The sequence below is a fragment of the Anabrus simplex genome, chromosome 11, assembly GCF_040414725.1.
Source record: "Anabrus simplex isolate iqAnaSimp1 chromosome 11, ASM4041472v1, whole genome shotgun sequence".
Classification (NCBI taxonomy): Eukaryota; Metazoa; Arthropoda; class Insecta; order Orthoptera; family Tettigoniidae; genus Anabrus; species Anabrus simplex.
The window spans coordinates 41983395-42008362 of record NC_090275.1 but is presented as its reverse complement, the minus strand read 5'-3'; the positions used below and the strand labels follow the sequence as shown (position 1 = coordinate 42008362).

At 41.7% G+C, this 24968-nt stretch overlaps 1 long non-coding RNA gene across 1 annotated transcript in view; it reads right to left on the bottom strand.

Annotated features, from left to right (window-relative positions):
• Nucleotides 1–24968, bottom strand: part of LOC136883326 (uncharacterized) — a 52083-nt gene that overhangs the window by 3439 nt on the left and 23676 nt on the right. The window contains exons 3-4 of the long non-coding RNA XR_010861239.2: nucleotides 15593–15853; nucleotides 14802–14933 (exon numbers count right to left, since the gene is read on the bottom strand). This is a non-coding gene — a long non-coding RNA (uncharacterized lncRNA). The remainder of the gene's footprint in view (nucleotides 1–14801; nucleotides 14934–15592; nucleotides 15854–24968) is intronic.

Genomic DNA, 24968 nt, shown 5'->3' with positions numbered 1-24968 from the left:
TCATCGTAGTATTCCAGCTATTTGATCCCCACTCTGAAGCAGTGTTTTGAATGAGCAGTGCGCACACTTAGTCCTAAGGCAGAGGTGCACTTCATAGTAGTAGTAGTAGCAGTAGTAGTAGTAGTAGCAGTAGTAGTAGTAGTAGCAGTAGTAGTAGTAGTAGCAGTAGTAGTAGTATGACCTGGTCTAGAATTACAATTTAGGCCTATTCCAAATTATAGCACCATAATTCAATAAATAACTCAAAATTCAACCCTGAAAAGAGCCATTTCTTAAGAAAAGCTTCTTCCTCTTCACTTTTATTAAATCCCACATTCATTTCATGCCAAATTAGCAGTGAAGAGGGGAGTTTCTCCTCTTGCTTGGAGGAAAAATTTGCCTCCAAGTCAGATAGAATTTTCCACTGCCAGTGAAGTAAGTTGAGATTTTCTGCCTCATTGGGTACTCCTAGGAAACAGATTAATGAAAGCGCATCGTTTTTGCCCTGGAACTCTCCACTATTCAACCCCCTCACTGAAAAAAGATGAAGAGTGTTCATGGATCTCGGCTGTCTGCGGCTTTGGTCATTCCAGCTCTGGAACTTTGGACTGTTAGATCGGCAGCGTAGTACTGTTCGTTAAAAGTGAGGAAATGTGTGGTTTTTCATTTGATCAAGTATTTCATATGAAAGCATTGCATTTAATAGCTCCATTCCTACTGATGTCATTGTAATGACCTGTTCATTTCAGTTGGGAAAAACCATTAAGACACTCTTTTGGAGGGTATAAAATGGCAGGTGGAGAGTGAGTGTCTGCCATTATAATGAAAACTCCCAACCTGATTGTGATTGATGGTAGGCAAGCGTGTCTACCATTACAATGGAAATTCCCTAACCCAGTCTTCACATGAGAAAGGATGTTTGGTTTCTTCCCTGTCGCGTTTCTAGGGTAATGTTCCTTCCTAGTATCTTCACGTCGCATCGACACAGATAGGTCTTATGGCGACGATAGGACAGGGAAGGACTAGGAGTGGGAAGGAAGTGGCCATGGTCTTAAAAATAAGGTATAGCCCCAGCATTTGCCTGGTGTGAAAATGGGAAACCACTGAAAACCATCTTCAGGGCTGCCGACAGTGGGGTTCGAACCCACTATCTCCCAAATACTGGATAATGACCGCACTTAAGTGACTGCAGCTATCAAGCTCGGTATAGTAGGGTAACGTTAAGAGCTATGCAATTTAATACAATCTTGCTCACAATGTGTACACTACATAACATAGAATTCTGTATCAATGTAGAATTTTGTAGCGAAGCACGGATACATCAGCTAGTCGAAGATATTCATGTTGGAACTCGAGTTTCAATGTGTAATGATATAGTCATTACACCTCCATGAAGTAAATTGTTCTCTACCTGAAAAAATAGTTGTCTATTCCACACCTTGTAATATAATCAAATACACACCCATGCTTACTAGCTGTTGAACCTATCGTTGAAGGGACAGTCACTAGCACGTGTTGAATATGGTACATTTTTATCAACCATTTATCGAGCATTCTACACAGAACTGGAACCTTCAGATATCCATATATTACTTTATGTCTTCAGACTTCAAGGTTTTGTTTCAGTTGTTGCAATGATAGGTATGTTGGATAGAACATCTGTCTCCAAACTAAAGAGCAGGATATGGATTCAGGTGCTGCATAATACATTTTGACAAAATGAAAACCCAAAAATTGAAATAATATGGCACTCACATTCCTTCTTACCAACCTGAAGTTACAATCCTATTATGACTGCCCATGTAGTGTAATTAACCACTGTCCTTGGAATACTGAGTTTGACTCCTTGTACTGTCAGAGATTTAACAATGATAGGAGGGCTGGTATGTTGTTAAAAACGTACATGCAGGTCACTTCCATTAAAAGTGTCTGAAAAGATCTGCACCATCTTGAGGAAGAAAGGACATGAGTTTGTTTATTCCTATTATTCTAAGTCTGATTACTATGATAATTCAAAGCTCAGAGAATAGATCCAGTCAGCACTTACACAGATTTACCCTTTTGGTTTGACCACTGTCTGATGGAATTTCCCTGGTTATCTCTCTGTGCTCCTTTTGAAAACATGCCACTTGCAAATTTCCTTATTTCTTATTTTGTCTTCCCTTGTCTCCTAGAGACAAGAGAGGAGGAACTTCACTTCTAAGGAATGCAGCGTACTATTTTCTGTTCCTGTCAAGGTAGCTGCTTCAAGTGCATACGTTTTATACCATGTGACTTCCGAGGATTGGTGAAATGAGAAGGTGACATACAAAGCAGTAGACTTGTGAAGCTGTTTGTATTGGATTACTGATATTTGTTTGTATTGATGTGCAAATTGTTTGTTCCCATCCATTATTTACTTTGTAATTATTTGACATTGCGGAGATTTACCTTCAGACAAGAGGAATGGAAAGTAATAAGGCTGCCCCTGAGTTGCTCATCTTACCAGCAACAACTTAACACAACAATTTTGTGGATAATTACCTCTAATCATTTGACATAGTTTTTTTTTTCTGCTAATGGCTTTACGTAGCACCAACACAGATAGGTCTTACGGTGACGATGGGATAGGAAAGGCCTAAGAGTTGGAAGGAAGTGGCTGTGGCCTTAATTAAGGTACAGCCCCAGCATTTGCCTGGTGTGAAAATGGGAAACCACGGAAAACCATCTTCAGGGCTGCCGAGAGTGGGGTTCGAACCCACTATCTCCCGGATGCAAGCTCACAGCCGCACGCTTGACATGTTTTAACATTTGAATTTGGTCTTTGTGGACTATGCATTAACAAATAATCTCATTTTCAGTGACCATTAGATCTTGCTCATTTGCTGGCTTTGACATCCTGAGAGTATCTCTTAAGCCCATCAATCAGCATTTTTCCTCACTCTTTTGGTAAAAGCTCACCTCTCTGTCTTCTGGCTTCTGACTCCCCCTGAAAATATCCTGGTCATTGATTTTATCCTCCGCAATGTCTACCTCTAGCAGATATTTCTCATACACTTGGAACCATCTTAATTTGGATGCCTTCGAATTCAGAAAATTCCAGATTTCCTTCATGAGTCACTTGTTATTCATACAGAAGATGAGCCTGTAGAAAAGCAGTCTTTTCTTTTTAATTGCTGTTGTTATTAGCTCTATCTTGCTGTATACTACAGTAATTTGTTGGACCTTAATTGAACCTGCCCATCAACCCATCTGTTGCCCAAATCTTTCATAGTAATCTGCATTCTCTTTTAAGCAACTGGTCGACTTGTCCTTTTTGATTCATGCACAGAGTCTCCAAAGCATGCAAACCATCTGGCTTAACAACTGTGCTGTAATGCCTTAGCTTAGCTCCTATACTCAGCATCTTCTTCTTTTACAGATGTTTTTAGTCATATGATATGTCCGCTCTTATTTGCAGATCCAGACACTGGTCTCTTCTTGTTCTAGGCCATTCTCTTGGTTTACTTCACCCAGGTACTTTAAATATTCTTGACCTTTCCAATCTTTCCATGGTTAGTTTTAATCCGCTCTGGCCCATTACTGATGTTTATCATGTACTTCATTTTCTCAAAGGAGATTTGTAGCCTTACGTTCTCTGCTGTTACTACTTTATATAATATTACAATTTCATCTGAACACTTCAGATTTTTGCTTCATACTTCATTTTATCTTGCAATAAGTGTACAAAAGTTGAAAGAAGGTTCAGTTTAGTTTTTGGCTGCTGTTTGTGTAAATCATGGAAAAACAGCTTAACAGAATTCCTCTAAACTTGGCTTTTATATTCAGGTGGTGGTGGTGGTGATTTTTGTTTTAAGAGGAAGTACAACGAGGTAATCATCCTCTCTGAACAAATAAGTGGAAAATAAATTTAAAATATAAAACAAAATTATTTATTCAACAAAGGATTTTGGCAACGCAGTACAAATTAAAACAAAAAATAATTATAAAACTAGGCCAAAAGGATTACTAACGTATCAAAGGGGAACGTACGTTCCCTGAGTAACAGTACACTTGTAATTTACATACCTTTGATAAGTCCACTGTCGCACATAAAGCGGATGACGAGATCAGCAGTAGTCGCGTCATCGGCTAGTATGCGTTCGAGTGTTTCCTGCAGGCCGACGCTCCGTCTTAGGCCAGAGAGATCGGCGCACTCTGTGAGGATGTGGGCCACGGTGAATTCGGCACCACAAGAACACACTGGGGGGTCTTCCCTCTTTAGGAGATAAGAGTGCGTGGATCGTAAATGACCTATCCTCAGCCTGCACAGTACTATGGCCTCTCTCCGTGAAGGTCGGAAAGAGGACCGCCACACGGTAGTTGTCTTCTTAATTGCTCTCAGCTTGTTGGGAGTTCGGATATCTAGCCACTCCGATTCCCAGAACGCCAAGATGGTTCGACGTAGCTGAGAACAAATATCCTTAGCAGGTACATAGAGGGGTCTTGGAGGTAAAAGTGCAGCTTCCTTTGCTGCTTCATCCGCAAGTTCGTTTCCCGCAATCCCAACGTGGCTTGGAAGCCACGCGAAAGTAATTCTGGTGCTAGCATCGCTTAACCTGGCTAGAAGGTCATGTATCTGCTGCACCAGTGGGTGTTGCGAGAAACAGGTTTCAATAGACTGCAGAGAGCTTAACGAATCGGTACACAACAGAAAGTGGCTTCCTTCGTCGCGCAGTGCAAACTGCAGAGCCTCTAAGATGGCGTAAAGCTCTGCAGTATACACGCTACATACTTTAGGGAGCGAGATCTTCGTACTCATATCATCAATGACAAAAGAGCAACCAACATTATCTCCGATTTTAGAACCATCCGTGAAGATAAATCTCGCGGCCGGATATTGGTGAACAAAGTCCTGGAAATACCTCCGATGAACGGAGGAATCCGTGTTCACCTTGGGTCCACGGAGCAGATCTAGATGTATATCCGGTCGCGGAACCAACCACGGAGGTACCTCGCTAAGAGTTCGTTCAAGACAACCACCGATATCAATATTCAAATCATGACACAAGCTATCAATCCGAAACCCAACCGGCCGTGTGGCATTCGGCCGGTCTTGGCACCGCTGGTGGTATTGGGTGCGATAGATGCATTGATAGCTTGGATGTAGCGGCATTTCACGAATTTTGGCAGCGTACGTTAGGAGTAACTGCTGCCTCCTTATCCGTAAAGGTGGAACTCCCGCTTCAGCGAGCAGGCTGGGAATGGGGCTAGTACGGAAAGCACCCGTTGCCAGCCTTACTCCACTATGGTGAATACTGTCTAAAAGGCTCAGCGTAGATTTTGATGCTGAGCCATAAGCCGCACTTCCATAGTCAATCCGGGAGAGGACCGTCGCCGTGTAAAATCGTAGCAGTACCGCACGGTCAGCCCCCCACGAAGTGCCGCTGAGAAACTTAAGCATGTTAAGTCTCTTCATGCAGGCAACCTTTAACTGACGGATGTGGGGCTGCCACGTAAGTCTCTTATCAAAATGGAGACCCAGGAATTTGCAGCTGTCAACCACTGGTAAGACACTGTTTCGCAAGCGGAGCTCTGGTTCGGGATGCACAGGCCGACGTCGACAGAAGTGTACAACTGAGGTTTTCGCTGCTGAAAATCGAAAACCATGTTGCAGGGCCCATCTGTCGACTCTGTTAATAGCTTGCTGTAGCTGTCTCTCTGCAAACGCCACCCTTCCGGAGCTGGAATGTAGAGCTAAGTCGTCTACATACAGCGATGGAACGACTGCGGGCCCAGCAGCGGCAACTATGCCGTTGATGGCGATTGCGAACAGCGTGACACTCAGTACCGATCCCTGAGGTACTCCATTTTCCTGAACGTAATATTGAGAAAATGCATTCCCTACTCGGACTCGAAAGAGACGGAGGGACATGAAGTTCTCAATAAACGTTGGCAAATTTCCCCGAAATCCCCACTGGTGTAGAGTGGAGAGAATCCCATATCGCCAGGTAGTATCGTAAGCTTTTTCCAGGTCAAAAAACACGGCGACTAGGTGTTCCTTCCGGAGAAAGGCCTCCTGAATGGCGCTCTCCAGTCTGACCAGATGATCAGTGGCAGACCAATGAGAGCGAAAACCACACTGGTAGTTAGACAAGAGGCCTTCCCTTTCCATGGCCCACACAAGACGCCGGTTAACCATCCTTTCAAATAGCTTACAGAGGCCATTTGTAAGGCATATTGGCCTATAACTATCCAGAAGTTTTGGATCTTTACCTGGCTTGGGAATTGGTATTACAATTCCCTCACGCCATTGAGATGGAAACACTCCCTCACTCCATATTCTGTTGAATAGGGTGAGGATATCCTTGAGACATCTGTCACTCAAATGCTTAAGCATTTGATTATGGATTTTGTCCGGTCCAGGAGCCGTATCTCTGCATAGCGCAAGTGCACTTCGCAACTCCCACTCCGTGAAGGGCACGTTGTAGGGATGCGAAGCACTAGAGGCAAAAGAGAGATGGTGGGCCTCTGCTTCGCGCTTAATTGGAAGAAATGCAGGGTCGTATCTCCTAGAGCTGGACGTATCTACGAAATGTGACGCGATGTGGTCTGCAATGACTGAAGGAATCGTAACTATATCTCCATTAATGGAGATTCCGGGTACTGAGGGCACATTCTGTATTCCGACAATACGGCGGAGTTTTGTCCACACTTGTGATGACGGAGTATGTGCCGTGATGGATGACACATACTTTTCCCACGTAGCTTTCTTACTTTCTCGAATCAAAAAACGGGCCTTCGCGCGCAGACGCTTAAATGCGATATGATTGGCCATTGTAGGATTCCGACGATAATGCTTAAAAGCCCGTCGGCGATCACGTATGGCTGCTGCAATTTCGTCCGTCCACCATGGGACCTGTTTCCGGCGACGAATACCGGACGAGGAAGGAATTGTTTCCTCTGCAGCAGCCAAAATTCCAGTAGTAATGGAAGAGACGTGGTCGTCAACAGACTCCAGCATATCATCAGCCATCACTGCGCGTTTTGTAAATTCTGGCCAATTTGCCCGCCGAAGTAACCAGCGCTTGGGTACTTCGGACTGTCTTTGATTCAAGAGAGACAGAATTATCGGGAAGTGGTCACTATCACAGAGGTCGTCGTGAACTTGCCACCGTAGCAGGGGAACTAGCGCACGGCTACACAAAGTGACATCCAGGTGTGAGAATGTGCCATGCGCGCTACTGAAATGTGTCGGTTCCCCTGTATTGAGCACACAAAGATCAAATAGGTTGATCATTCGCTCGAGCTTCCTCCCCCTAGAACAGGAAGACGGAGAACCCCATAGTGTGTTACGGGCGTTCACATCCCCCAGTATGAGGAAAGGAGGAGGCAACTGAGCGATCAAATCTTGTAGTGCATGCATATCAAGGTTATAATCCGGTGGAAAGTACACGTTGCAAACCGTTGTCATTACTGGCAACGGAGTGCGAACTGCAACTGCATCTAGCTGAGTACGGAGCGGTACTTCTTCGCTGAAGATGTCGGAGCGAACTAGGGTACAAACGCCCCCAGTTGCCGCGCCATCCACAGCTACTCTGTCTTTGGAATAAAGACGATATCCTCTCATAGTCGTGTCGTGTCCAGGTCTCAAACGAGATTCCTGTAGACAGACTATGGAGGCCGCATAGACGGATATCAGTTGACGTAACTCAGCTAGGCGACAGTGGTAACTACTGCAGTTCCACTGCAATAGTGCCATTGTGTGGATTGGTAGTCGAAATTAGGACAATTGTTTGCCCTTCTTTTTGTCAACTACTTGCCATTCTCCGCCGTTGTTGTCAGTATTGTCGTCACCATCCACGACAATGAGAGGTTCAGTCTCCATTGTCTCCTCAGAAGAAGGAGGCGCGGTGACTGGACCCTCCGCGGACGGTGATCTCATTGATCGGGGACAGTGGGCCTTTTTCTTGGGAGAACTAGGTTCTCTAGAAAGAGATCGAACAAGAGGACATCGGGGCCTCTCGCTCTTACCCACCGTTTTCGAACACTTCGGAGGAGGACTGGCAGATGACTTGCCAGGCTTTTTTGGAGATCCTGGGATCCCCAGTCTCGTTGGAGAAGGTTTCTTCTCCAAACGTGTAGGGGAGCATTTAGGCTTCCCTTTCTCCTCCTTTTTCGGGCCAGTTGAAGGATGGCTGGAAGGTGATTTTCCAGCCTTTGTTGGGGAAGTCTTTTCCCCCGCCCTTGTGGGGGAGGACTTCCCAGCCGAATGTGTCTGGGAAGAATTTTTCCCGGACGTCTTCGGCAATGACGTACTTGCTGTCTGTTTAACCTGTGGTTTGATGTTTACTTGTTGATTACTGGATGTTTGCGGAGTTGATGGTGGGACAGAGGGTACAAAACTTACGGGATTTATGCGTACACTAGAAGCCTTCTCTGCAAAGGAGACGGAGAATTCCGGAGGAGCCATTGATTTATACTTCTTCCGTGCCTCTGGATAAGAAAGTTTATCCAGAGTCTTAATCTCCTGGATCTTTTTCTCCTTTTTAAATGTAGGGCATTCCTTGGATCGAGGGGTGTGCTCGCCAGTGCAATTAACACACACTGGTGGTGGTGTGCAGTCCGCACCGGCATGCGCCGCTTTTCCACATGCCCCGCATATTGCTGATCCCTGGCAGCGTGGTGAGGTGTGGCCAAAACGCTGGCAGTTGTAGCACCTCATAGGAGAAGGAAAATATGGTCGAACAGTGAGTGTATACATGGATACCTTAATACGTTCGGGCAGTTTCTCGAGATCGAATGTTAAGATGAAAGCCCCCGTGTCGTAGAGGTTATCACCGACACGCCTCTTAAGACGTTTAACGTCGGATACACCTCTACGAGCAAGGCTCCGGATAAGGTCATCATCGGAGGCCTTAATCAAGTCCCTATGAAAGATAACTCCTTTGCAGGAGTTAAGGGACTTGTGGCTCTCAATCTTAACTGGCACTGATCCAAACATTGTGGCTTCCAATAACTTTTTACTCTGTACGAGCGTACTGGTCTTAATGAGTACGCTACCATCCCGCAATTTCCTCATTTCATCTACCGGTACTTCACCAACAAGACCTTCCACAGCATTGCTTATCAGGAACGGGTTCTCTTGAAGAAAGCTCTGTCCATCGACTCTGGTCGCAACCAGAAATCGTGGCAGACGCTCTTCAGAATCTTCCTTATTACACAGGTCAACACGATTGAAACGTTTACGTTTCCTAACTGAACAATTAAAGGACGCAGTTTTAAGGCCTGCAGCCTTCGAAGAAGAATCACAACCAAACTCAAAAACCATCCATGTCCCACGAGTACCCGGGATATAAAAGGTCGACCTTCGGCAGAGCCCTGACGTACCGAAGGCAAGGCTATATACTCCAGAGGGCGCCCGGTATCTGGAGGTGGGTCACTAGGAACTACTCTCCCAGTAGCCATGCATCACCTCGCCACGACCCGAAACTTGTGATTGGGGTGGACCGCTAAGAACTACTCTCCCAGTAGCCATGCATCACCTCGCCACGACCCGAAACTTGCGATTGGGGGAGGATAAAACCTCCATACTAACCTATTTTACCTATTCTAATTTTTCTTATCGTTTATTCTACCCGAGGTAGAGAGGCTGGCTAGAGAGGAAGAGGAATGAAATTTAAGAAGGTGAGGACAGAAGGGTAGAAATAGTTATGAAATTTAAAGAGCACAGACACCTCTCAAGCAACTCGGGGGACACCTTGTTAGTCTGGCCCTACACCGAGGCCTATCCAGCATGGGTAACCCTGAGCTGGCACAGCCCTCGGGATCAACAAGCACACAAGCCCCCACACCGACTTCAAGGTCATGGTGTCCCTAGAGGGGGTTATATTCAGGGATGTCTGGGAAGTGTACTCTGCTTAGGGGTATTTAGGGGTTGTAGTAAGGATATAAAGGAGAGGGCATATAAGTCTCTGGTAAGACCCCAACTAGAGTATGGTTCCAGTGTATGGGACCCTCACCAGGATTACTTGATTAAAGAACTGGAAACAATCCAAAGAAAAGCAGCTCGATTTGTTCTGAGTGATTTCCGACAAAAGAGTAGCGTTACAAAAATGTTGCAAAGTTTGGGCTGGGAAGACTTGGGAGAAAGGAGACGAGCTGCTCGATTAAGTGGTATGTTCTGAGCTGTCAGTGGAGAGATGACGTGGGAGGACATCAGTAGAAGAATAAGTTTGAGTGGTGTCTTTAAAAGTAGGAAAGATCACAATATGAAGATAAAGTTGGAATTCAAGAGGACAAATTGGGGCAAATATTTGTTTATAGGAAGGAGAGTTAGAGATTGGAATAACTTACCAAGGGAAATGTTCATTAATTTTCTAATTTCTTTGCAATCATTTAAGAAAATGCTAGGAAAACAACAGATAGGGAATCTGCCACCTGGGCGACTGCCCTAAATGCAGATCAGTAGTGATTGATTGATTGCTTGATTGATTGATTGATTGATTGATTGACAAAATTATTTGATTTTTTATACAGTTTATACAGTATAGCGGCATAGTAATATTAACCCAACAGCACAGAGTGCTGTGCTAAGTACGGCATGCACCAAACGTTGGCAGATATGGAGTGCCATACTATTATGCAGATGCAGCCTTTGCATTATGCTACGATCTGTCGTAAGGATTGTGAACTAGTCAAACTTTCTTTTATACAGGGGTGGTGTATTATTTCCTCTTCCTTTTGGTAGATAAGTAGATTCTCTGTATCAATCATTTCCTTTCCTTTGAGCAACTTGAATGTCATCAATCTTATTGCTCTAACAACCAATTATGGCAGAAAGCTGTAAAGCGTGGCTCACTGATGAGAGTATTTCTTCACTTTTGAACAACATTTACCGATGACTTGGTGTCAGCGATCTTAAATTCTTTTGATAGTCCACTGAAAAGTGATGTTGCTGTGGTTGAAATGAATGTGGAAAATCAAGATAACAGTGAGGTGCATGATGTTGCGCCGTATGCATAGGTGCCTGTGCATTCCAGTGGGAAGGTATGTTTGCCCACATGGTTTAAAGGGAGGTATTTTATGTGTAGAGTAGGAAGAGAGTGTTGTATTTTACCAAACTATTGTGTGTGTACATGCCAAAACTATCGAGTTACAGCTGTTCCAATAGCGCACATTTTACATCCTAACTTGTAGTGAGCAATGACCTCCTCCCACACTAGTGAATGACATACGCTGTGACTGCTCCCGCACTGCGGGCTTAACGGAACCAAAACTGGAAATGTAAAATTTCTCCATTAATATTTCCAGAAACTGTACATAATTAAAGTTGTGTGTAATGTACTTAATGATTTATTAAGTTGCAAATGTTTTTACACTGAGAGGAAAAATAACAGTATATTCATGATTAATACTTTTTTTAAAAACTTGCAAATATATCCAGAAATATAGTATTTGTTCCGACTAAAGAGTGTATACAACAATAATTACAGAATATGTCTCATATTACTGTACAAGCTACAATAATGGATATATGCACTAATTAAAATGTTTATAACCAAGTCCACCAACAATGTGAACAACATAAGATAAACTTCAGACAAATACATGCCGTGAAATTCAAAAATCCCTTTTTCCTCTCAAGCACTACTCTATCATATTTCCAATAATGATGTTGTTGCCTTTACGTCCCACTAACTACTTTTTCGATTTTTGGAAACACCAAGGTGCCAGAATTTTGTCCCGCAGGAGTTCTTTTACGTGCTAGTAAATCTACTGACACGAGGCTGATATACTTTTTGAGCACCTTCAAATACCACTGGACTGAGCCAGGATCACACCTGCTAAGTTAGGGTCAGAAGGCCACCACTTCAGCCGTCTGAGCCACTCAGCCTGGCAAATTATATTTCCAAACCATTTTAAAATACAACTGGTTCAATCTCTGATCTTATCTGCTCTAGACTAATGCGATAATGTACTTGTGAATATATCTCAAAACAGTAATAAGATTCTCAAATAGAGCTTAAACACCTGTATTGGGTTTGTATTTAAGCGGTGAAATGATTCTCACCTTACACTTTTATTATAGGGAGTTCTCATGGCTTCATATACACGAGTGTCACAGTTTCCACAGGGAGTTCCAAATACAGGTGTACCGAATTATATTTCTTCAAACTTTAATTACATCTCTTTGTACCATGACCATGATACATGATCTGACTCCTCTCTAACTAGGTATATCTCTCAGTCACTCCAGGGCTTACAACTGCTCACTCCTCTTCATTGCCGCTAGGCTGTGGAATACCCTCCCTGCCAATATTACAGATTTGTGTTCTTGTAGGAGATTTAAGATGGATTGCCAAAATCACTTGCTAGAGTGAGTGAATGCATGAATGAGCATATTTCCCTAAAAATTAGAAATAATTTTGCTAGTTATAGGTTTTCTTATTTTATTATTACTGTTATTTTTTCAATCATCATCATCATCATCATCATCATCATCATCATCATCATCATCATCATCATCATCATCTGCAGTTGCCAACTGTTCACCAGGTCTGCTTGGAACATAAGCCTGTCCATCTCCTCTTGTCTTCCCACCACTTCTTCCTCTTCATTCTTGCCCAGTCCTCTCCTCTTCTTTGTACACACTCTTCCACTCCTCATATCTACCTATTTCTTGGTCATTTTCCTCTTATCTCCTTTTCGCGCATCCTCCTCAGTATCTTTTCCTCTGCCATTCTCTTCATGTGTCCATACCATCAAGATGCTTCTATCCTATTCTGTAGTGGCTCTTCTTTTACTATATCTCTAACCTTCTCGTTTCTCATCTTACCCATTCTAGTCACACCTATCCTGCTTCTCAGAAATTTCATTTTACTTGCCTGTGTCCTAGTCACAGTTCTTGGCTTCATTTTCCATATTTTCCACGTACATAGTACGTCCTGTATATCACTCTTTTGCTTCTCTGAGGGACATCCTTACTCCAGACCATGCTTCTGACACTTTTCAGAAACTTTCCTGCTTGTCTTTCCTCTAACATCCTTCCCTGGTACTTGAAACTCTCTACTTTACTAAGCTATTTCACTCCAAGCATTATCCCTCTCGTAGTTCTCTCCTTCTTCCTAGTTGTGATCATTATCTTGCCCTTTTTGGTGATAGAGCACTTTCTTGTTTTAATTCACTTTTTTTTGCTCAAACCAGTCTGTTCTCTCTCCTCCTACTTTCACTCAGCTGACACTCCGATGTAGGGTTGCCATAATTGTCTGCCACAAAACTGGAACAAACACATATTAGCAAAGAATTCCTGTGCTTCACTGTACCTACGTGATCTTTGATGTCACTTTTCCCCCCCATGTGCAATCGAAAAATAGCAACTGTAAAGAAAAATATTATTTTTAAATTACCAAGTCTGACTTCAGGTAAACGGTAAACTGTAAACGAAATTCTTTCATCAATCATTTGTTCTATTTCTTATATAAAAAAATAAAAGAAACTTACTTGCAAAGTTTACATTCTGCCTCATATTCACTTCTACCTCGTTTTATTGAAGGAAAATCTTTGGCGTATTCATCTTTAAATTTCGTTTTCTGTTTCAATGCCATGCTTAAAAATGTTAAATATTCACTCACTCAGAATATCACACTGAATTTAATTGATTCCTTCTTCAGACATAGAATAGAACAAGATTCTTTCCAGTATTATAATTGAAAACGATCTGTAACACCGGAAGTACGTAGAAAGAAGCGATAAGTCGATAGTTTACTTTTACTACTTCATGTATAAGATCGATAAAGTAAAATTGAATGGATACTTCTTGAGTCTCGACCATTCAATTTACTCGAAGTTTTAAGAGATTGGGCGGTCGTTTAAATTGTATTTCCTTTAGGAGTAAAGGGATTACTTTTTAAAAATCCGGGAATTTTAGTCAGCCGGACGGGACATTATTTATACCAATCTAATCCGGGACAATCCTGGTTTTCCGGGACATATGGCAACCCTACTCCCATGATACATCTCCTTCACTCTTTCTATTGTTTGCTTCTTGACACCTTTTTTTCTGTAAGGCTTCCCATACCTTCTTTCTGCACACACGATCATATGCTTTCTCAAAGTCCAAGAAGGCCATTGGTAGATCTTTACCCAACTCATAATGATGTTCTTGTAGTTGTCTCACTGAGAATATAAGTTCTACTAATAATAATGTTATTGGCTTTATGTCCCACTAACTACTTTTACGGTTTTCAGAGACGCCGAGCTGCTAGAATTTAGTCCCGCAGGAGTTCTTTTACGTGCCAGTAAATCTATGAGGCTGACATATTTGAGCACCTTCAAATACCACTGGACTGAGCCAGGATCGAACCTGTCAAGTTGGGGTCAGAAGGCCAGCACCTCAACCGCCTGAGCCACTCAGCTCGTCTATAGACCTTCCTTTCCTCCACCCTATTTCTGATTCTGTCCTCCAGAACCTTCTCAAACACTTTTGTTGTTATAATAATTTATATTGCCATATTGTACATTATTTATTTCTACTCTCACTATCCCCATATTTGCTATTAGTACTACAGTATTACACTTTTCATGGTTTGCTGTAATTTTTACTATTTCTGTTACCATAACTGATTAATTTTAATGTTGTAGTTAAGAGTAAGAAAGGGCCTCGAACTTAATTTCACCACAAATAAAGATGAATGATTTAATAACTTACTATTATTGTTGTTAGGGGATGAGTGCTTTTGCTTCTCCTGCTTCCACTCATCTCCCTTAGATGGCATTACTGGTGCAATTACAAAAACCAACCCACCATATATGGGTACACAACAATTTGTTAAATTATTTTAAAAAAAGTCAAAATTACTTACTTTTCGCCAAACAGGAAAGTGCATTGATCAATGTAAAATTGTAATGGAAACCCATCGTGAATGGCTGGTTTGGTGAGTCAGTTGTTCGGTAGTAGCCGCATTCTTTACAAATCTGGTACATCCAGGCTCCAGCTATTAGAAATGAAAAGAGCAAAGCTATGAGTTTGACCAAAGTTTATCATACATCTAGATGAGGAAAGATGTAACAAGGAATTAATAGGAACATTCACTGCCGACTAATATGCGGTTCAACATTCAATGTGTGAGAAATTAAGTTAGCATTGTAATAAACTGTTTTCTTCTTCTTTTTTTTCCATGTTCTGGTTGGGACGCAGGTGTGAACAGTGTTGCACATAGGAACTTGGCCCTGTTTTATGGCTGGATGCCCCTCCCGACACCAACCCTATGTTGACAGATGTATTTGCTATTGCGTGTTTCTCTAGTTGTTGGTGATGTGGTGTGTTGTGTGTATATGAAGAAGTGTGTATTGAGCCAGTCACAAACACCTAGTCCCTGAGCCAGAGGAGTTAACCAGATGTGGATAAAATTTACGATCAAGTTTGGAATTGAATCTTGGACCCTGTGAACCGAAGGCTGGATTGCAGGCCATTCAGTCAATGACCTGGACTTTGCAGTACATAAAATTTATAAGTCATTTTATTGTTGAGTTGACCAAAATGAAATAATTTTAAATGCCTTTTTTCCCTTATTTGCCCTTATTGTTCACAATGCCTCATATTTTACTGTATTTTTTGAAATACTGAAGAAAAGGCTGGCAACAAATTACTTACAATCAGGTTATCCATCCCAGATGACATTACCATTGTATTCTTGTATTTCATTGATTCTCAATGGTATCTATTACGTCTAATCTCACATAACGGTCCAGTGGTGTGGCCCCTTTCTCAGGACTTGCCATTTGCTTACAGAGAGCATCTATGTCATCTCTTTCATATGAATTGTATTGGACAGTGACAGCAAATATTCCTGCCTATGAACTCTGTAGATAGAAGACGTCATTCTTAATGTTCGTATCTATGGGTTCGCAGAGGCTGAAAATAGAGTAAATAATAATAGAATAACTGTATTGTCCTTAAACAACATAAACTACAAGCTAAAAAATAGGCAATATGATACATGCTGCATCAACATTCTACCACTCCCTTCGTCAACTACTTTAGGATGACACATTTTCCCAAACATCCATGATCACACTGTACAAATCATATCACCTATTAATTCTAACTTACAGATTGGAAGCAGGAACTTTAACTAGACCTGTGGAAAGTAACATACAGACCACTGAAATGAAGTTCCTCCGTTCTTGTCTCCAAAAGACAAGGGGAGGAAAAATAAGGATTTACAATATCCGACAACAACTTGGACTGGACAGGAGTCTGTTGGAAACCTGAGAATTAAGGAGATTACAATGATATGGACATTTGAGAAGGATAGCTCCAAATATGACACCAAGAGCATATTATGAAAGGATTGTTGTTAGTAAGAGCACCAGAGGGAGGCATCATGATGGTTGGGAAACACAAATTTTCGAAGATGATACAAAATGTGATGTAAATTGGCAGCAAATAGTAGAACAACAGCTTTGGATATACTGAACGAACTGGAGGAGGCTCATACAAACCGGCACTCAGCTTGCTGGGGTGAAGAACTGATGATGATGATGAAACAACATACAACTGTAACTGATCAAGTCGATTACACGGTAAAATAATTGGATCTCTTTTGATTAGAGATACAGTATCTAGCTTTGGCAAGTGATGGATTCTCAAAACATGCTAATTCTGTTTCATGCCCTTCTAGGTCAAAATATCATTTTTCACTTGCAAAGTAATGTAAAATTTTGTGTTTTACATGAAATTTACATCTTAATATGAAATTCTAATTCTAATTCTGAATTTTTACATAACATTTAGCATAAAACATTGAAATCATTAAGCTTTTTTTTTTTGCTGTGAATTGAAGGCCAAGCTGGTGCTTGACTCATCGGTATAGCCAGGATGCCATAGCGTGTAATTGTACTACTCCCAATATACTGTGTGATGTAAAAAGCATGCTTAATCTTTTCAAGTGTGGATGGTAATTGTAAAAAAATATCTCTAATAAAATTACCGTGTAGTGTTCTATGTTAACAGACTTTTCTGCAAATTTATTTTATTTTAATGATGAAATGCATGTTATACCTTGTTTTTAATATTATAAAAGCAGCTTTAATTTCATAGATTTTAGTTCAATACATATATATAAAACAGGTAAGTAATAACCATAACTGTAACTACAGATTATTGTTGAAAACTACAATATGAAAGCCTCAAAGTTCCCTTGATAGTTCAGATCTGTTTTGTTTGTAGAAATTCATTATATACGGTATTACACCATGAGGGCTGTAAAGCTATTATGTTTTTATGAAAAATAATGCCAAATTCATGTTTAGTAATATGAAATAATACTAAAATTAATCCTGTTTTTATAATGAAATTTAAGATTTTGATTCATCACAAAATAAGACCCCTACTTATGACATACAAATTCATCTTTTTAGATTATGTAAACAATTTTTTATGACATAATAAAAACTGATACCAGTCACAAGTTTTATTAACATATTTACTACGCTATGTGTTTCAGAGAGTTTGCTCCGTTGTCAGGTGGTAAACTTATGACATACAGGGTGTGTCTGTGATGATGTTACAAACTTTCAGGAGATAAGGATCCATATTCCGGAAATTATCAAGTCAAAACTTAAGCAAAATTCTACTCATTTAAGTCCATTTACCTGCACAGATTTAAAAAACTGTTCCATTTACAATGAATATTCAAAATGGTGTTCCCCTGCATTAAAGCAGGAATGGCATTGTCGTAAAGTTCTCTCGTACGCATGGTCGTTTCCCAGTGTCGTTTGAACAGCGTCGCAGGCAGTGAGAATTCTTGCCAAAGATCCCCTTCAGTCTCAAAAGGTGTCTCATACACAAGGCTTTACACATGGCCCCACAAGAAGAAATCAAGTGGGGTGAGATCAGGCAAACAAGTTGGCCATGAAACAGGACCTCCTCTTCCTATCCACTTTGCAGGGAATGTCTGATCCAGGTGTTCACCCTCAGTCCAAAGTGCGGTGTGTCTCCATCATGTTGGAACCACATCCGTTGAGGAAGAGCAAGTGGAATGTGTTCTAGGAACATGGGTAGTACATCTCTGAGCACCACTGTGTACATTGTTGCATTTAGGTGGGGAGGAAGAAGAAATGGACCTACTACATAATCACAGACTAACTTTCGACTCAAACATTTCCGGACTAAGGTTCCTTATCTCAAATTGATCCATTTGCCGTCCTCCATCATCTCTGAAAGTTTGTAACATCATCATGGATACACCTTTTATAACAGTTGCTTTACTAGATACACAATTGTTTTTTAAAGAATATTATACTACTGCATTTAAGAGTTGGAGCTATGCATATTATCAATTTATCTATGTTGGGTCAACAATAGGTGCATGTCTGCATTGCTGCTAATCATCATCATCATCATCATCATCATCATTTCTTCTCTAGGTGCGGTTATGTACGAGCTTGTCTCTTCCCAAGAACACTGTGGTCAAAGTATACTCGAGGAGTCCTGTGGGGATCCATCCTTTTCATGTGACCCTACCACTGCAATCTCTTGATTTCTAGGGTCTCCAGCAAACTTCTTCCCAATCCAAGCTGCTGTCAAATATCCATTTTTTTTTTGGTAAACAAAAACAGAGTAACTTCATTTCTGTTGCCTGAAGATGACCCTTTGTTGATCTACTAAGTGTTGCTGTTTCCAGACCATACATCAATATAGGTACATGCAAGCACAGAAATAGTGTCCCGACATAAACAGTCAACACTGCCCCACTCCAGTACAGAATAGGAGGAGAGGGAGTGAAGGGGTAGTGTCGAAGGCCACTCCAGTACCGAAAAGGAGGGGAGGGAATGAACGGGTAGTGCTGAAGGCACTGTGTGTGTATTGCTATACATCCACCACTATGCCCGTTTTAATCACAACAATCTTGTAGTGGGCTGTCTACCTGCAGCAATGCGTTAAGCGTGGAGGTGGGGTATACCAGCTTTGTTTTTACTGTGACACCATTTCTGTGCTCGTGTGTACCAGATATATAGGGTTATTCAAAAAGATGAACCGAATTTAATTAATTTGTTTTTCATGAAATATACATTAGAGATGAACAATTTACATACCAATGAACAGTGAAAGTTTCAAAGTTTGTTCACCACAGTTATAAATGTTCAGTGTTTCCTCCGTGTTCAGCATGGCAAACATCTAAGCGATAGCCAAACTTGTTCCACATGTGCGAAAGCATGTCTCGTGTTCCTGAGTGCACCGTAACAGTGATATAGTTCTGCAGGTTTCCCAGAGTTGTTGGTAGAGGTGGGACGTAAACTGTGTCCTTAACATAGTCCCACAGGAAAAAGTCGCATGGCATCAAATCGGGCGATATCGGTGGCCAGAAGTGTAGAGCCAGGTCTTCCTTCCCTATGTGACACATCCATTGCCGAGGAAGGGACTGATGTAACAGTCTTTGGATATCAAGGTGCCAATGCAGCGGAGCTCCATCCTGCTGGAAAATGAAGTTTTGTGAATCTTCGGTAAGTTGAAGAGAAAGCTATTGTTCCAACATGTCCACGTATGTTATTCCACTTACAGTGCATTCCGCTTTTATCTTTGGAGACACACCCAGTTTCGTGAAATTGCATAACCAAATGTTTTATTCTTTTCCTAGTTCGTGGTTCAATGCCTAATCAGAGACAAAAAGCCCGCTGCACTGTAACTACCGACTCACATTTTGCAAACTCAAGAACGCAGAAAACCTTATGCTCAGGGGTGAAGCATCAGGGGAGACAGGGTAGACAGCGTGTACCCTTAATATTTTGTGAACGAAATATTGTCCAGTTAATTCAACTATTTTTTGAACATTAATTATTTCCACATTCATGACATTATTGTATTCCCCGCTGTACTTATTTTCGTCTCACTTCGGCAATGCTTGGGCTCATGTCAGTTACACAAAGCACGTAGGCAAAAGTAGACGCTGTCCATTCTGTGTACGTTCCCTTTAATTTTCAAAGCTTACAGATAGAGCAACACTAACCCTATCTGTAGGTGCTGACTGTGGAACTATGACTTTCCTCTAGCGAGATTTCTCTGCCCAGTAGACAGACTTACCAGCGTCTCTTCTTCCTCTAATTGGCTAGTACACTGACTGACAGAGCAAATGCAACACCAAGAAGGAGTGGTTCGAAAGGGATGAAAGTTGGAGAAAAAACAGAGACGGCACGGACGAATAATTGATGTTTATTTCAAACCGATATGCAGGTTACACAATGCGCACGGCATCGACTCAGTAGGATGTAGGACCACCGCGAGCGGCGATGCACGCAGAAACACGTCGAGGTACAGAGTCAATAAGAGTGCGGATGGTGTCCTGAGGGATGGTTCTCCATTCTCTGTCAACCATTTGCCACAGTTGGTCGTCCGTACGAGGCTGGGGCAGAGTTTGCAAACGGCGTCCAATGAGATCCCACACGTGTTCGATTGGTGAGAGATCCGGAGAGTACGCTGGCCACGGAAGCATCTGTACACCTCGTAGAGCCTGTTGGGAGATGCGAGCAGTGTGTGGGCGGGCATTATCCTGCTGAAACAGAGCATTGGGCAGCCCCTGAAGGTACGGGAGTGCCACCGGCCGCAGCACATGCTGCACGTAGTGGTGGGCATTTAACGTGCCTTGAATACGCACTAGAGGTGACGTGGAATCATACGCAATAGCGCCCCAAACCATGATGCCGCGTTGTCTAGCGGTAGGGCGCTCCACAGTTACTGCCGGATTTGACCTTTCTCCACGCCGACGCCACACTCGTCTGCGGTGACTATCACTGACAGAACAGAAGCGTGACTCATCGGAGAACACGACGTTCCGCCATTCCCTCATCCAAGTCGCTCTAGCCCGGCACCATGCCAGGCGTGCATGTCTATGCTGTGGAGTCAATGGTAGTCTTCTGAGCGGACGCCGGGATTGCAGGCCTCCTTCAACCAATCGACAGGAAATTGTTATGGTCGATATTGGAACAGCCAGGGTGTCTTGCACATGCTGAAGAATGGCAGTTGATGTGGCGTGCGGGGCTGCCACCGCTTGGCGGCGGATGCGCCGATCCTCGCGTGCTGACGTCACTCGGGCTGCGCCTGGACCCCTCGCACGTGCCACATGTCCCTGCGCCAACCATCTTCGCCACAGGCGCTGCACCGTGGACACATCCCTATGGGTATCGGCTGCGATTTGACGAAGCGACCAACCTGCCCTTCTGAGCCCGATCACCATACCCCTCGTAAAGTCGTCTGTCTGCTGGAAATGCCTCCGTTGACGGCGGCCTGGCATTCTTAGCTATACATGTGTCCTGTGGCACACGACAACACGTTCTACAATGACTGTCGGCTGAGAAATCACGGTACGAAGTGGGCCATTCGCCAACGCCGTGTCCCATTTATCGTTCGCTACGTGCGCAGCACAGCGGCGCATTTCACATCATGAGCATACCTCAGTGACGTCAGTCTACCCTGCAATTGGCATAAAGTTCTGACCACTCCTTCTTGGTGTTGCATTTGCTCTGTCAGTCAGTGTATTGGGATCTCAGTTATAAAGGTGCTCTTACTGGTTACTATCTCAGACATGCTTTTAATTTAATTAATTTGAATTTCTAAAAATAAATTATTAATATTCAAATATGAAATGTAGCGATTTTTTCTGATTCCCTAGATACTGCTGAAAAAGAAATTAACCAACTGAGAATCCAAGCAGCAAAAGCTGGCCTCCAAATCTCTTTCCAAAAAGCAGAGTTTATAACCAACATCAAGCCAGCTCCCAGAGAGCTCATTGTGGAACAGGGAAAAATCAAGCAGGTGGAAATGTTTAAGTACTTAGGCGAGTGGATAGTACCTAACAACTCTGAGAAAGAAGCAATCATGTGCAGAATCAACAAGATGGAGGTGGCATATCAGCTGACTAGGAATGTCTACAACAACAGATCAGTGTCGATCAATGCCAAGCTTAGGCATTATTGTTCAGTTGTATGCCCAGAAGCACTGTACGCAGCAGAATCCCTTGCAATGAACAGAAAATCATGGCCTCCATCTAAACAATTCAGGTAAACGAAAGATAGCAAATATTGTTCTAGATTTTATTAATCTTAAGATATGTACTGTAAAACAGGCAACTCCCTTGAGTTATAATACTGACCAGGAAAACTAGTAGAAAGAGCCAGCTGTACTTCAAGCTGGCTCAGTCAACTAGAAAAAGAAACTCAGGATAGTAAGGAATTTCAAGTTACCCAATTGCAACAGTCAAGTTTTAGAGAGGAAGGGGGTCTGAGACTGCTCTTGGTAAACTGTCAAAGTGTAGTAAATAAACAATTAAAATTCGGTACATTGATGGAATCTTATGAGACTGATGTGGTGATAGGAGTGGAATCGTGGTTGAAAGAAGGGGTGGGTAATAGAGAAGTATTTCCAGAAGGGTACACAGTCTATCGTAGAGACCGAGGAGATAAAAAGGGAGGGGGGGTGTTTATTCTGGTGAAGGAAACTTACTGTTCACATGAATGGTTTACCGATGAAAGGGATGAAATATTAGGGATAAAATTAGTTTGTGATAATATGAAGGAGGTGGGATTTATAGGAACATACAGGCCTGGAAGAGAGGAAAGAGACATGGAAATCTTTGAAAAAATAATAGATTATACTCATAAAAACAATAATAATGATATGGTAATAATTGGGGGAGATCTAAATTTGCCTGAAGTTGAATGGAAAGGAGCTGCAAGTGAAGCCCATGAACAGAAACTGGCAAATAAGTTAATTTGGGAGGGAGGATTTACACAAGTAGTACAAGAACCGACTCGTCTCAATAACTTACTAGATGTATTCTTGGTTAAACCATGGGAAATTGTTGATAAAACTGAGGTAATTGAAGGAATAGGAGACCATAAGGCTGTAATAATGGATGTAGGACTTGTACCAAAAAGGCTTAATAAGAGGGTTACACAAGACAAGAAATTGTACAGAAAAACTAAAGTTGATGAATTTGGGACTTACCTTAAATCACAATTCAGTTGTTGGATAAGTGAAGGGAGTAACGTGGATACACTTTGGGCTAAATTTAAAGGAATTATTTGGGAAGGAGAGAAGAGATTTGTACCTGTTAAGAAGGGTAAAATGACCTCAGACCCTGTTTATTATACAAGGGAAATAAGAAAATTAAAAAGAAAATGTAGAATAGTAAACAGGAAAATCAAAGAGGGTAGGGAGAGTAGGGAAACTAGAAAACAGCTAATGAGGGAACTGAATAGAGTGAAAAAGGAAGCAAAAGAGAATTATATGAATGGCATACTTCAAGAGGGTAATGACCACAAAGGGAAATGGAAAAAGCTGTATTCATATATCAGGAATCAAAAAGGAAAAGGAGTCCAAATTCCTACAATGGTGGGAGAAGGGGGTGAACACTATTTAACAGATACTGAGAAAGCAAACCTATTTAGTAGGGAATTTAGAGATTCAGTAGATGATTGTCAAGAGTTGGAAACCGAAACAGAAGATAGAGAGGGAGAGAGACAGAGGGAAACAAGAAGCTTCTCATTCACAAACGAAGATATTTTCAGAGAAATCCAACTGCTTCAGCAAGGAAAAGCTGCAGGAAGTGATCAAATTACTGGGGAGGTATTAAAGACAATGGGGTGGTACATAGTGCCTTATTTAAAATTTCTCTTTGACTATGTCATAAATAATAGTGTAATACCAAAGGAATGGAAGGAATCTATAATAATACCAATTTATAAAGGAAAGGGTGATAAAAGGAAACCAGAGAACTACAGACCAATCAGCCTGACCAGTATAGTTTGTAAAATTCTGGAGAGTTTAATATCGAAGTACGTCAGAGGGATATGTGATGATAAAAATTGGTTCATGAGGAGCCAGTATGGATTTAGAAAGAAATATTCTTGTGAGGCACAACTGGTGGGATTTCAGCAGGACATATCAGATCAGTTGGATTCAGGAGGTCAGTTAGATTGCATAGCCATAGATCTTTCCAAAGCCTTTGATAGAGTGGAACATGGAATATTATTAAAGAAATTGGAGGGAATAGGATTGGACGTAAGGGTTACACGTTGGATAAAAGCATTTCTAAATTCAAGGGTTCAGAAAGTCAAAGTAGGAAATAATGTATCGCAGGAAGAGAAAGTTTGGAAGGGAATTGCACAGGGTAGTATAATCGGTCCGTTACTTTTCTTAATATACGCAAATGATTTAGGGAACAATATAACATCAAAAATAAGATTGTATGCAGATGACATAATTGTTAATAGAGAAATAAACAACATTGAGGATTGTTCAGAATTACAAAGGGACCTTGAAAGTATCCAACAATGGGTTGAAGAAAATAATATAAAGGTTAATGGAGGCAAATCAACTGTTACAACTTTTACAAACAGGAGCTTTAAAACTGAATTTGAATATACTTTGGATGAGGTAGTTATCCCAAAAGAAGGCAAGTGCAAATACTTAGGTGTGAGATTTGAAAGTAATTTGCACTGGAAGGGTCATATTATGACATTGTTGGGAAAGCATACAGATCATTACATGTCATAATGAGGCTACTTAAAGGATGCAACAAAGAATTAAAAGAAAAAAGTTACTTGAGTATGGTTCGTCCATTATTGGAATATGCAAACAGTGTTTGGGATCCTCACCAAGAATACCTAATAAAAGAAATAGATAGTGTGCAGAGGAAAGCAGCAAGATTTGTAACAGGGGATTTCAGGAGAAAGAGTAGTGTATCAGAAATGTTAAAGGAACTTGGGTGGGAAACTTTAAGTAAGAGAAGGGAGAAAACTAGACTTACAGGATTATATAGAGCCTATACAGGAGAAGAAGCATGGGGAGATATCCGTGAGAGGCTTCAGTTGGAAAATAATTATATCGGCAGGACTGACCACAAATATAAAATTAGAAGGAATTTTAGCAGAAGCGATTGGGGTAAATTTTCATTCATTGGGAAGGGTGTGAAGGAGTGGAACAGTTTACCAGCGGTAGTCTTTGATCCTTTTCCAAAATCTGTACAGAT